The sequence below is a fragment of the Nyctereutes procyonoides genome, unplaced genomic scaffold (assembly GCF_905146905.1).
Source record: "Nyctereutes procyonoides isolate TBG_1078 unplaced genomic scaffold, NYPRO_anot_genome, whole genome shotgun sequence".
Classification (NCBI taxonomy): domain Eukaryota; kingdom Metazoa; phylum Chordata; class Mammalia; order Carnivora; family Canidae; genus Nyctereutes; species Nyctereutes procyonoides.
The window spans coordinates 24,249,678-24,263,288 of record NW_026575133.1 but is presented as its reverse complement, the minus strand read 5'-3'; the positions used below and the strand labels follow the sequence as shown (position 1 = coordinate 24,263,288).

The following is a 13,611-nucleotide window of genomic DNA, read 5'->3' as shown; positions in this document are numbered from 1 at the left end:
AATATATTCCTGTTAAAATCTAGAAATTGAATTGTATCCCCCCTAAAATCCACATGTTGAAGTCCTAACTCCCAATGTGACTGTATTTGGAGATAAGGTCTTTCAGGCAGTAAATAAAGTTAAAGTCATAGGTGTTGAGTCCTCATGCCATCTAAGTGGTGCCCTAAAAGGAAGAGGAAGAGACACCAGGAGTGTGCTCACACAGAGACAAAGCCATGAGGGGACACAGCAAGAAGCCACCATCTGCAAGCCAAGAAGAAAGGTCTCATCAGAACCCGACCCTGCCTTCACAATAGGTATATGGGTATTTATTGTACTCTCCTTGCAACATTTTGAGGTTTCACATTTTCCAAAATGAAGGATTGTAAAATAATCTATATTGCCTCCAAGAATAAAAACTTCCAAGGAGGGAAACTGAATATTTGCCTGCCCCCCAATTCATATTCATGTGTTGACAGCTAATCCCCCGCCCCAGATGGAATGAGGAAGTGGGGCCTTTGGGAGGTGACTTGTCCTGAAGATGAATGGGGCCATTAATGGGATGCATGGCCTTATAAAAGAGTCCCCAGAGAGTTCCCTGTCCCTTCTGCCATGGGAGGACACAGCGGAAAAAATATCTATGAACCAGGAAGCAGGATCTCACCAGATGGAATCTGCTGGCACCTTGATGTTGGATCTCCAGCCTCCAGAACTGTGAAATGGGCTACCACCTAAGAAATGGACTCCCCATCTTTGAGGGGGGGTGTACACGTCATCATTACACCCAACATCCTCACTTAACGCCTGTCGCTGCACATATGACACACGAATGATGTGCCTGAGGCACTAAAGATATTTAAGATGGACCCAAGGAAGAGGTGGCTCCTGTTTCAACCAGATTCCTTATTTTCAGACCCAAAAGCAGAGCTGACAAGGGCAAAGAAGAGAAAACTCTGAGGGTGAGTTATACAAATCTCTTTAATCCTCAGCTGGCCACAAGGACAGCTGCACCCAGAAAGCCCTGGCCCAGCGCTGATGGCTGCATGGGGAGCCACTCCGAAACCAGGCTCAGGATGGCTCCAGGCTGCAGGGCTGTTGGATTGTTCTGGAACCAACAACTCTGCACTCTGCATTTGGCCAGTTTGCTTTTTACAAGCAAAACTTTACATTTTGAGTCCCCCTCATTAGCTAGGGGTCACACCCTTTAGCAGTTAATGAGATTAATGGTGTGTAATTCGGAAATGAAGTGCTCCTGCATATGTCTGTTTGCTCCAGAAGCACAGGACACAACCCACTCCACACGGGTAATAATAAAAATAAAACCACTTCTTCATCCCTGCCTCCGACAGGAGCTGCCAGCTTAGAGGGAGAATGCGGCCTCCCTTCAGGCGGAATGAAGTCTTTATAATTTGGGGACAAGATAATAGATTTATTCAGTTTGGGCACCTTGAAAACTTGTGGGTCTTATCAGAAAACAACCAGGAGCAAATTCCTACAGAGTGTGAGGCACACGACTCCCCCCCCCTCATAGAAAACCTGCTTGTTTTACTTAGCATAAGCTGAGCCCCAGCAATTTCTTTGATTGCCCATCCGAAGCAATTTTTAAAACCAGATTAAGCCACTTGTCAGAAGCAAGTTTGCCTAAGGGCAGGAAAAATCCTAAGAACTGATCCGTGAGGGCTCTGCATTAATTGAAGCTTACATAATGTCCTTTTATGCTTCAAGATTGTATCGAAACGTGTGGGATGGAGATTCTGCTCAGAATCCAAAGGCCAGCTCTTGTGGGCTGGGCATCGCCCAACTCTCAATGGAAGGCTTTCAGCCTATAGGGGGCGCCGCCTTTGAGTTGAGGTTATAGGAGGAGGCTGGCCATGGTCTCCTCTGTGCAGACCAGATACCCCCAGCCCAACAAAGGGAGAAGCATGGGGTAAAGCAACCTGGGAGGAGAGGTGATTTGTTGCAGCCAAGTTCTGAGCAGACAACGGAGATGCCCTCCCCACTACCCTAGCTGGAGACAACAACTTCCACATGGGTTCCTAAGTGCACAGTTCTGAAGACATACACTTGAGCCAACCAGGAATGTTTGGGGAAGGAGGCTGGTTGAGAAAAAACAAGCATGGCCCTTGAACTTCCAGGCTTCAAGGGAACCAGCAAAACCAGGAAGCACAATTGTCATGATGGAGAGTTGCCACCTGCTGAGCATTTATCACGGATGCTAAGCACTTTCCAGTTATGATTGCGCACAATCCACTCAGTAGCGCTGCAGAGTAGATGGCCCTCATTGCACACATGTAGAAATAGTCCCAGAGAGCTTTCATTTTTTTTAAAGATTTATTTATTTACTTATTTATGATAGACAGAGAGAGAGAGAGGCAGGCTCCATGCAGGGAGCCCGATGTGGGACTCGATCCCAGGACTCCAGGATTGCGCCCCGGGGCCAAAGGCAGGCGCTAAACACGGAGCCACCCAGGGATCCCCCCCAGAGAGCTTTCAGACTGGACCCAGGGGCTCAGAGCTCCTGAGGCAAACAAAGCTCGAGCCCCACACACTGCCTGGCTCCAGGGTCCCGCCACCTCCTGCATCCCTGTACTTGTTGACTTCACCCCTTCTGGACGGGCCCTCCAGCCTCTTCTCCCATGCACTCTGGCTGCATCATTCTCTTTCCCAATCTGCAGCCAGAGCAAAACGGCTTAGAAATAGAAGCCTAATCCCACCACCCTCGTGGGATACCTCTCCGATGGCTTCACTTTGCAATCAACTGTGGCCCTTTGCCTACCTTTCCTGTCTCGTCCCACTCGGACCTCCCCATCTGTGCATCTGCCTGGAGCCTGGATTCCTCATACTCTTCCCCGGCAGGTCCCAGCCCTACTCATCACTGGTCAACAAAGCCCTCCTGGCCTGGCCACTTGGATCAGATCTGCTTTCACAGGCCCACCTACTGACGGCTGTAGTCACAGTTGCCATCAACATGGATCGATGATCATTCCCTCCATTGGAGTATAATGAAGACTAAGTCTTGTTTCTTTACAATATTGTATCCCCAGTATCTAGCATATAGCAAACATTGAATATACGAATGTATGAGTAGATGCACAGATGGATGGATGGATGGATGGATGGATGGATGGATGGCTAGGTGGATGGGTGATTGGTGGATGGATGACTGGATGCCTGGATGGCTGGATAGATGGATGAATGGTTGGTAGATGGCTGGTTGGCTAGAGGAATGGCTGGATGGTTGGGTGATTGACTGGTAAATGAATGACTGGATGAACGGATGGATGGTTGAATGAATGGATGAACGGTTGGTGGATGGATGATTGGGTAGATGAATGCGTGAATGGGCAGATACAAGTGAACCCAAATCAAAGATTCTAAATATGCAGAAATGCTCCCAAGTCATGGTTGTTTGATGTGACAATCTCAGCATTCTAGTAACCTGTTTTGTCCAAATTCTTCATTTTACTGCTGAAGATCCAGGAAAATGAGGCTCAGAAAAGGCAAAGTACTTTTGTTTAAACGCGTCTTGAGGTTAAGGCAGCACTTTTCAACCACAAGTCCCTGTGCACACTGGTGGGTCTGATGAGTTTAGGGGGTGCGCTGCAAGAAATTTGTTACTAATTATAAAGTACAGAAGTCTGTGAATGGGGATCCCTGGGTGGCGCAGCGGTTTGGCACCTGCCTTTGGCCTAGGGCGCAATCCTGGAGACCCGGGATCGAATCCCACGTCAGGCTCCCGGTGCATGGAGCCTGCTTCTCCCTCTGCCTGTGTCTCTGCCTCTCTCTCTCTCACTGTGTGCCTCTCATAAAAAAAAAAAAAAAAAAAAAAAAGAAGTCTGTGAATGATTTGTTATTTTCATAAATTAGTGTAATTGAAAAGATTAGAAGATTTCCCCACATAACATCATCACTGTTACTCATTGCATTCCAATGTTCTTTCTGGAAAAGGAAAGCAAGGGGTAGAGAGAGATTCTGTGACTTCCACTGCAGCCCCTGGAAACCACCAGTCCAAACATACTGTTACCAGTTGTGGCAGCTGGGGTGGTGATGAGAGGGCTCTGGGCTGGGGGTGGTCCTCAGCTGCATGTATTTCTGCCTTGGCCCATAAATTTGGGGTTTTTCTGACACAGCTGAGCTCTCAAAGAAAGTATGACACTCTGCCCTATTCTCCCTTAGGGTTATCCCCCAGGAAGAAGTGAGACTCCTCTGATTGGTGAAAGGGAGAAATCAGCCCCCATAGATACAGTTTCCACACAGGTGGGGGTTAAGGTGCTCCAGGTCGCAGAGATAAGAAGTGCCTTCCCCCAGCTGCCTGCCAAGTGACAAGCTCTCTGGAGCTGGCCCTCCCCAGGCTTCATGGCGCCCTGTGCTTGTCCACACCCTGGCACTGGGTGGGGAAGATTAGCTCAGGGGGCAGTATCAGGAGCCCCATTTTGATTTATCTGCTTGTCCAGTTTTGCCACTGATAAAGCTGGCTCTCTTCTCCTTTCAGACTCCGGTGCCAATTTCATGATTGAGTAAGAATCTGGTGGGAAGGGATGTGATGAATTAGCTCCCCAAACTCCAAGAGCAGTTTAGGATGACTGGTGTTTTATTTCTCCCATAAGTTTTCAGGACTTGCCAACATCTGAATGAACCCATGGGTCATGTTGTACATGTGACTTTTCTTCAGTAGAAGGAAGGCCGAGACCCCAACCAAAGAAAGAAAACTGAACTCCAAAATGTTTTCAGTTCTTCCAAACACGGAATCAGGACAAACCTGGTTACTTTGGGGATCATGTCGCTCTTCACAATGACACAGCTAAATGGCTAATCACTCAACCAATTCACTGTCTTTAGTCTTGTCCTTTACTTTGTATTTTTTCTCTCTGTGGATCATAAGTCTGGTAACCAACATGCTCTAGGGTTATAAATGACTATGATTCTTGGAGATACTCTACTCTCTACGAGATGCTCACTTCCCAGTTTTTCTTTCTTTCTCTTTTCTATCCCAAACTAAGAAGACTGCCTAAGAAAATAGTTCCCTCGAGAACTTGATATATGAGGAGTGTGTGGGTGGCTCAGTTGGTTAAGGATCTGACACTTGATTTCAGTTCAGGTCGTGACCCCAGGGCTGTGAGATTGAGCCCCACGTCGAGTTCCCCGCTCAGCACAAAGTCTGCTTGGGATTCTCCCTCTTTCTCGGCCTCCCAGCCCTCTTACTCATGCGCACACACACACACACACACACACACACACACACTCTCTTTCTCTCAATAAATAAATAAATACATACATACAATCTTAAAAAATAGAGAACTTGATACATGATTGGGCCAACTATGATAGATCATTCTAGATCAATTACTAATGACTAACAAGAGTTGTGTAAGATACGTTCTCCATTTTTTTCAATTCTATCAGAAGCTTTTAAACACTGAACTCCATGTTTCTCATAATATGATTGTTAGATGTGCAAGAAAGCAGTGTCCCTGCTCTTTAGATGATACAGGAAGCACTAGATGAAGCATGATTAAACAAGTTTCTTTACTGCAGGACTTCTCAGTGCCTTTGAGATACCACCACACATTGTGAATCAACAAGAAGATATGTGCACAGTGTTTTCCAAACTTAGTGTTTCTCAAAAATCTTCCTCTGCCCCCCCTTTTAAAAGATTTTATTTATTTATTCATGAGAGACACACAGAGAGAGAAAGAAAGAGGCAGAGACACAGGCAGAAGGAGAAGCAGCCTCCATGCAGGGAGCCCAATGTGGGACTCGATCCTGGGGCTCCAGGATCAGGCCCTGGGCTGAAGGCAGCGCTAAACTGCTGAGCCACCCGGGTTGCCCTCTGCCCCCTTTTCTAATAGGGCATTTAGCGAGACTGGTGTGCCACACAGAGAACATAGGATGGGATGCACAGCCCTAAGTAAAAGGAAGATTTGGTAAAGACATTCCAGCTGTCCTTTAGAGAACTAGAAGGACAGTTCTGAGAACACACTATCAAAGCACCCCGTGTACTCACCTCTCACCTGCTCTGGAACAGAATATGCTTGTAAATCAAGAACATGTGAATAGCTCCTTTGTGCCTCAGAACAAGGCCAACTGAGGGCTCTGCACATTGGGAACTCCTTCCCCCTCCAGGGTAACACTCCCTAACTCTCCTCTGCAATGAGAACCCCCAACTCTCCTCCACCACGGGATTTCCTCTTTCCCTCCTCCATGCTAAGACCCCCTTTCTCCCCTGAATGGTGTTTTCTATTCCCCTAAAGCCTGTGTGTAGACTCAGTACCTGCATGTTATCTTGTTTGTTTACGCACTTATTTTCCCACTGGGTACGACCTTCTGGATCTTGGAGGGAATTCACCTCATTTATTTTTATGCCTCAGTCTAGCACTGGTACATACTCTGCTGAATGAATGATTCAATATGGAATGAATATAGAAACGAGGAATAATTTTTTTTAACTGACATAAAAAAACTCCTGTACTGTGAGTGGTACTGCCTATTCCAGGGACTTTGGGAAAGGATTTATATTCCAAGTGATTCGTGCAGAGGAAAGAATTCTCAAGTTAATAAAGAGACGGAAATTGCCAGGTCTCAACAACTAAACCTGGTATTTCACGGAGGAAGGTACCTCCTCAGAAACTTCTTTGCTATCTTAGTAGATTAGGGCCAATCTACACACAACGGCCCTAATTTGTCCAAACAATGCTTCCTGCACAGAGACCAAGGAGCCCAGTGACCTTGGCAGCCCTGTCTGACTCAGCTTTGTATTTTTAATGTAGTTTTAACTCTTTCCTGTGCTCATTCTGTTACAGAATAAACAAAGACCACAATGCTTGAGCGACCCATGCAATAGCCGAGAGGAAAATAAATAAATCACCTTATTATTCAGTGCACACTCTGCCACATGAACTTAAGATGACTTCAAGGTCAACATGTTAGCCCATGTCAGAGACTCCATTATCCAACAGAGTGGGGCGGGGGGGGGGGGGGGAAGGACAGGCAACTGGATTCCAAGAAAAATCCAAAAATTGTCTTCTAAACAATTTTTTCAGCATCTTTCTTGTGGGATCCAAAAGACAGTGGACTAACCCAATTTTGTGGTTCCCAGACTAATTGTTGGAAGGGGCTGCTGGATTGTTGCACACAAGATTTCCCCATAGAGAGATGTGGCACGAATCTACATCTCTTTCTGGGTGTCACTCGCATCTATCATTGTCCTTCCAATGCATCTAGATACTGTCATGACCAGACGCCAATTCATTTAAATGTGTTAATTTTTTTTTTTAAACAGGGAAAGAGAGAGAGAAGTGGGGGGCAGGGAGAGAGAATCCTCAAGAAGACTCCCCACTGCATGCAGAGCCCAAAGTGGGACTTGATCCCATGACCCTGAGATCATGACCTAAGCCCAAACCACGAGTCGGTCACTCAACCAACTGTGCCACAGGTGCCCCTTTCTTAATTTCTTTTTTTTTTTTTGGTCACACATGTGGCTTTATTATGAGCAGCAGATGTGGCACTTCCAGCAATAGTAAACAAATTAATTTACAAAAGCCGGAATGCAGGGAAGCCGCCTGGTTGGAACCCTTGGAAACTCATATATAGATGCCAACCCAGAGCAGGTGGGAAGAAGATTCCAAAGCCCATGAAGAGCAAGGCCACCAAGATGAGGAGCTCTTTGTAGATATTCTGAGTACACTTGGTGGAGGTGACCTCATAAACAAAGAAGCAAGCAGTAAAGAACATACCAATGGCCAACAACACCATGGGAAGATGGGAGAAGAGACCTGGGTTCCCTGGGCTGGTACCTGCTCTTGGCCTCGAGCTTCATTTTGCCAGGCACAGGGTCACCCATTGCTCTGCCACTAGAATAACACATCAGCAATATTTTCTCATTTTTAGGTTAAATCCTACAAATCACTCACAGAAAAATGCAAGCAGTGGTTTTTTTGTGTCCTTGGATTACGGTGGCATTTCTATTTTATTTTGACATAAAGGAACCACAAATAGTGGTAGACATATTTTTGTTAATATTCCTTCTTGATAAGACTTCTCGTGTACATTAAAGTCATTTTCCTGCCTTTGTCAATGCAGTAAAAGCAGAAAACATATTGGAATCTTCCCTTGATGACTGAAAAATCTTTCAGAGAATTTGGGGCATTCCCTGAACAAAACAATGTCCCTAGTGTCACCTATGTGAGGCTCCGTGCATGTGTACCGAGCTCAAAAAATGATAAAGGGTTTCTTTCTAGAATAAGTCTCAGTCACCAACCCACTGTAGATTTGCCTCTCTATAATCTCACTGTCCTAAATGTGTACAGGGAGGAGGGATTGATGAATCAACATCACCAAGAATCAAGCTAGTTCCATGTTAAAGGCATAAAAACCATCCCAGCCTCCTTCCCAACATTAACACAGCTGCAGTGATTATTTAAGAAGATTAACTCCTGTCAAAGTTGGCGTTTGAGGCTGCAAAAAGAAAAGAGACTATCAGTGTCTAGAATGCAAGCTGCTCTTGAGAAGGAAAGAAAAACAACTCTTGCCCATGGCATCTTCTCCCTTATTATCTTTTTTTTTTTTCTTCTAGAAGTGTCTCCCCACCCCTCCCAAAGTAAATGCCAGGTGTTTTACTGCAGAGAAAGAAACTTGATCAGATGGCTTTTTGGTCTTTTCAGAGAGCTTGGGTTGGGAAGAGTCATATAAAGAATTGTTACCACAACAGGGGTTTGGACTAATGGGGGATCAGCTGCTACAGGAGATAGGAGAAACAGAGGTCTGTGATCCCTAGAGATGGAAAGCAACAGAGTAACAGAGTAAGTGCTGCTTTTACCCCCAAAAGGGCCTGGAGAAAGCAGCCCAGGGAGAGCCCAAGAGTCTCCCAGACTTGAGGTGATGGAGCTGGGCATCTGAGTGCCAGAGAAGAGAAAACTGGGCAAAGACAGAACTCTGGGGATATCCAAGCTCTGATCAGCATGTATATGTACAAACACCACCTGAGATTAGGTTCAGACCACCTGAGAGGTTTATAGAGCAGAATCCTTAAAGCTAACACAGAGCTGGGAAGAGCTCCTGTTCCCACCCACCACAGTGCAAAAACCTCATAATTCATGTGACATCTGTTAGAGTACTAAGAAGAGCCTTGCCTCAGTAGTAGAAAAAATGAACCTGTGCTAAACACTGCTCTGGTCCCACCTAATGAAGTCCCAAAAGGATTAAGCTGTTCCAAATAACTGAACTGCATCCCAGAGCAAAGTTCAAGAATATTTATAAGAATACAAAAATATCCAGAATCCAAAAGCATAAAGCCCACAGTGTTTGGAATGCAAAGAAGCAGGGAAACATGACCCACAGTGAAAAGTAAACTCAATTTATCAAAACGAGCCCAGAAATTATGCAGATGAGAAAATTAGTACACAAGGACTTTTAAAAACATGTTATAATCATGTTATAATCATGTTAGGAGGCTAGAGGGAAGATTCAGCATGTTAAGTACAGACACGGAAGATATAAAAAAAGATCCCAATCAGGAAGCAACTGCTAGCTCAGTCGAGGAGCATGCAACTCTTGATCTTGGGGTCATGAGTCTGAGCCCTACACTGGGTTTAGGGATTACTTAAAAATAAAATCTTTAGGGGTGCCTGGGTGACTCAGTCAGTTAAACATCTGCCTTCAGCTCAGGTCATGATCTCCGGGTCCTGGGATCAAGTTCCTCAGTGGACTCCCTGCTCAGCGGGGAGCCTGCTTCTCCCTCTCTGTCTGTTCCTCCTCCTGCTTGTATTCTCTCTCTCTCTTTCTCTCAAATAAATAAATGAAATCGTTAAAAAAAAAAATCCTAGTCACATATATCGAGATGAAAACTCCAATGTCTAAAATGAAAAACAAAAAATAAAAAAATAAAATGAAAAACACACTGGGTGGGATTAGTAACAGATTAGTCATTAGAAAGAAAAAGATTAGTGACCTTGAAGACATAGCAATAGAAATAGTCCAAAATGAAACACAGAGAAAAAAAGACAAAAAAAAAATTAAAAACAAAAAGAGAGCATCAGTGAGTTGTGAGACGACTTCAAGTAGGCAGATATAGTCCACAAAGGTGGAAGGGAGATTTTAAAAAACTATTTGAGGAAATAACAGGTGAAAACTTTTCCAAAAATGATGTAAACTATAAACAAGCAGATACAAGAATCTAACTCTAAGCACAGGAAACAAGAAGAAACATACACCAAGTCTCATCATAACCAAATTGCTTAAAACCAGTAAAAACATGAAAAATATTAAAAGCACACTGAGAAGAAAAGACAGAAGAACAAAAGAAAGGGTCGCAGAAACTTGTCGGAAACCATATGTGCTGGAGTGCAGTGGGGCAGTATCTTTCAAGTAGTAAAAGAAAAAAGAACTGTCTACCTAGAACTCTTTGCCCAGCAAAAACATCTTTCTAAAATATAGGTGAAACAAAGATTTAGTTCAGACATTTAAAAGTAAGAAAACTAATCACCATCAGACCTATCTCTCAAGGAATGTTGAAGGAAGTCCCTCAAACCAAAAGGAAATAATGTCAGATGACCATCAATATCTACACATAAGAATAAAGAATCACAGAAATGGTGACTATGGTGGTAAATATAAAGTCTTTCTATTATGTAAATCTCCTTTGAAAGATAATTGGCTATATCGAGCAAAAATAACTATATTGTGAGATTTGAAACATATATAGAAATAAAATGTATGACAACAAAGCACAAAGGCTAAAAGGGGAGAAATAGAAGTATACTGTTGTTGTAAGGGCAAAACTCTTCTAAATATACATGAAATGGTGCAATATCACTTGAAAGCAGATTTATCACATTAAAGATGTATCATATAGATCCTAAAACAATCACCTAACATATAGTTGTGGTTAATAAGTTAAAAGGTAAGTAAAATAAAATCATAAAAATAATGACTTTTTTCCAGAAGAAGGCCAAAAAGGAAGGTAAAAGGAACAGAAAGGAGGTGGAGAAACCAAATGATAAGACTGTAGATTTAAGCCAACATATTAATAATCACATTAAATGTAAATGTTATAAACACTTCAGTTAAAAGGGAGCAATATTCAGAACGGATTAAAAAGGAAGACCCAGTTGTATGAGAAAAGCATTTCAAATTTTGCTTAAAAAAACACATAGATTAAAAGGAAGAGAATGCAGGGGAGGGGAGAAGGTATACTATGAAAATACCAATGAAAATAAAGTTACTTCATCTGTATTTCATCAGACAGAAAAGATTTTGCAGCAAGGAGTATCACCAGGCATAAAGAAGGTCATCTTAATGAGAAAAGGTTCATTTCATAGGGCATAAACATTCTAAAAGTTTACTTAATAACAGAGCTTCAAAATACATAAAGCAAAACTGATGAATAAAAAGAAATGGCCAAGGGCATCCCTGGGTGGCTCAGTGGTTTAGTACCGCCTTCAACCCAGGGCGTGATCCTGGAGTCCTGGGATGGAGTCCCACGTCAGGCTCCCTGCATGGAGCCTGCTTCTCCCTCTGCCTGTGTCTCTGCCTCTCTGTGTGTGTCTCTCATTAATAAATAAATAAAATCTAAATAAATAAATAAATAAATAAATAAATAAATAAATAAATAAATAAATAAATAATAGAAATGACCAAGTCCACAATTATATACTGGCAGTTCCATACACCTTTCTTGGTAATTGACTGAAAAAGCAGATTAATAAATCAGTGCAGATACAAAAGGCTATCAATTAATTTAACCCAATCACTATGTATTAAACACTATCTATTAGAGGCAGAATTACATTCTTTTCAAGAGAAAATGACACATTTACAAGATAGACCATATTCTACCCATTTTAAAAACATCTCAGTAAATCTTAAAAGATTAAAATTGTTTAAAGTATATCATCTGGCTACGATGGGATTAAAGGAAAAATAACAAAAGATAACTGGGGGCTCCTGTGTGGCTCAGTCGGTTAAGTGTCTAACTCTTCATTTCAGCTCAGGTCATGATCTCATGGGTTGTGGGATGGAGCCCCACGTGGGGACCCATGCTCGGCGGGGGGGGGGGGGGTGTCTGCTTGAGAGTCTCTCCTCCTGCCCTCCCCTGACTTGTGTGTGTGTCTTTCTCTTTCTCATTAAAATAAATATAAGTCTTAAAAAAAATAAAGATATCTAGAAAATCCCCAAAGTATTTGGATATTAAATAATACTCTTCTAGTGGCCCATGAGTCAAAGAAGAAATTAAAAGGGAAATTTGAAAGTATTCAAACCAAATGAAAATGAAAACACAAATATCAAAATGTCACATGTAGTTAAAGCAAGACTTAGACTTTCAATGTACCAAAGTACATATATTAAGGAAAACAAATCGATGGCCTCAGCTTCTACCTGAAGAAACTATAGAAACAGGGTGCCTGGATGCCTCAGTCAGTTAGGCATCCAACTCTTGATTTCAGTTCACAGGTCATGATCTCAGAGTTGTGAGATGGAGCCTCACGTGGAGCCTGCTAAAGATTCCCTCTCTCCCTTTCCCGCTGTCCACCCCCTCTCTCTCCCTCTCAAAAAAAAAAAAAAAAAGAAAGAATAGAAACATTTGCACAACATTGAACTGTACTTGGAATTGATGGTAATAAGATGGTAAATTATACGTTATGTATTTTTTTTACCACAATAAGAAATAATTTTAAAAACCAACAAGTAGCTGTGTATAAACGAAGCCAGACACCAAAGTATATATGCTCTTTAATCCCCCTTTATATAAAGTGAAGCAATACTTGGCAAAACTAATTCCTGGTGGTAGAAGTCAGAACAGTTGTTAGGCTTAGGCAGGGTACTGACTAGGAAGTGACACAAGAGAGAATGTTCTGGGGCAACAGAAATGATCTAGCTCTAGAGTGGGGCTTGATCACACAGGTGTACAGGAGTGTAAACATTCATCAAGCTCTCAGCTTCATACTCTTATGGAACGTATCTTATACCAACAAAAGAAGGCAATTGGAAACAAAACAAAGCAAAACTCTGGAGACAATAAAAAGATCAGTAGTCACCAGGGGTTGGTGGGGGACGGAAACAGGAGATTTCTCAAGTCAGTGAAACCTTCCTGCAAGATATTGCAATGGTGGGTACATGGTATTACGCTTTTGCCAACCCCACAGACTGTACAACACAGGAGTAAAGCTTAATGTAAACTAGATTTTAGTTAATAATAATGAATCAACGTTGGCTCATTAACTGTTACAAATGCACCAAACTAATGTAAAATGTTAATAATGGGGCAAACTGGGGATGCCTGGGTGGCTTGGCTTAGTCAGTTAAGCATCTGACTCCTGATCTCAGCTTAGGTCTTGATCTCTTGACTCAGGGTTGTGAGCTCAAGCCCTCTGCTGGGCTCCACGCTGGGCACGGAGCCTACTTGAAAATAATAATAATAAGAAGAAGAAGAAGGCAAACGGTAGAAGAGGAAGGGGGGATATATAAGGGATGAGCACTGGGTGTTATTCTGTATTTTGGCAAATTGAACACCAATAAAAAAATAAATTTATTATAAAAAAAACATAAAATTCTGGGTCACTTTTCAAATTTAAATTCAAAATAAAGCCTTTGGCAGCAACATTAAAAAAAAAAGATTTCTCTGTACTAAAAAAAAAA

At 42.7% G+C, this 13,611-nt stretch overlaps 1 protein-coding gene and 1 pseudogene across 11 annotated transcripts in view; both read right to left on the bottom strand.

Moving 5' to 3' along the window:
- The window catches only part of TACC2 (transforming acidic coiled-coil containing protein 2), a 207,531-nt gene that overhangs the window by 151,485 nt on the left and 42,435 nt on the right, over nucleotides 1-13,611 (bottom strand). The window lies entirely within an intron of this gene.
- Nucleotides 7,560-8,332, bottom strand: LOC129493742 (transmembrane protein 258-like; annotated as a pseudogene).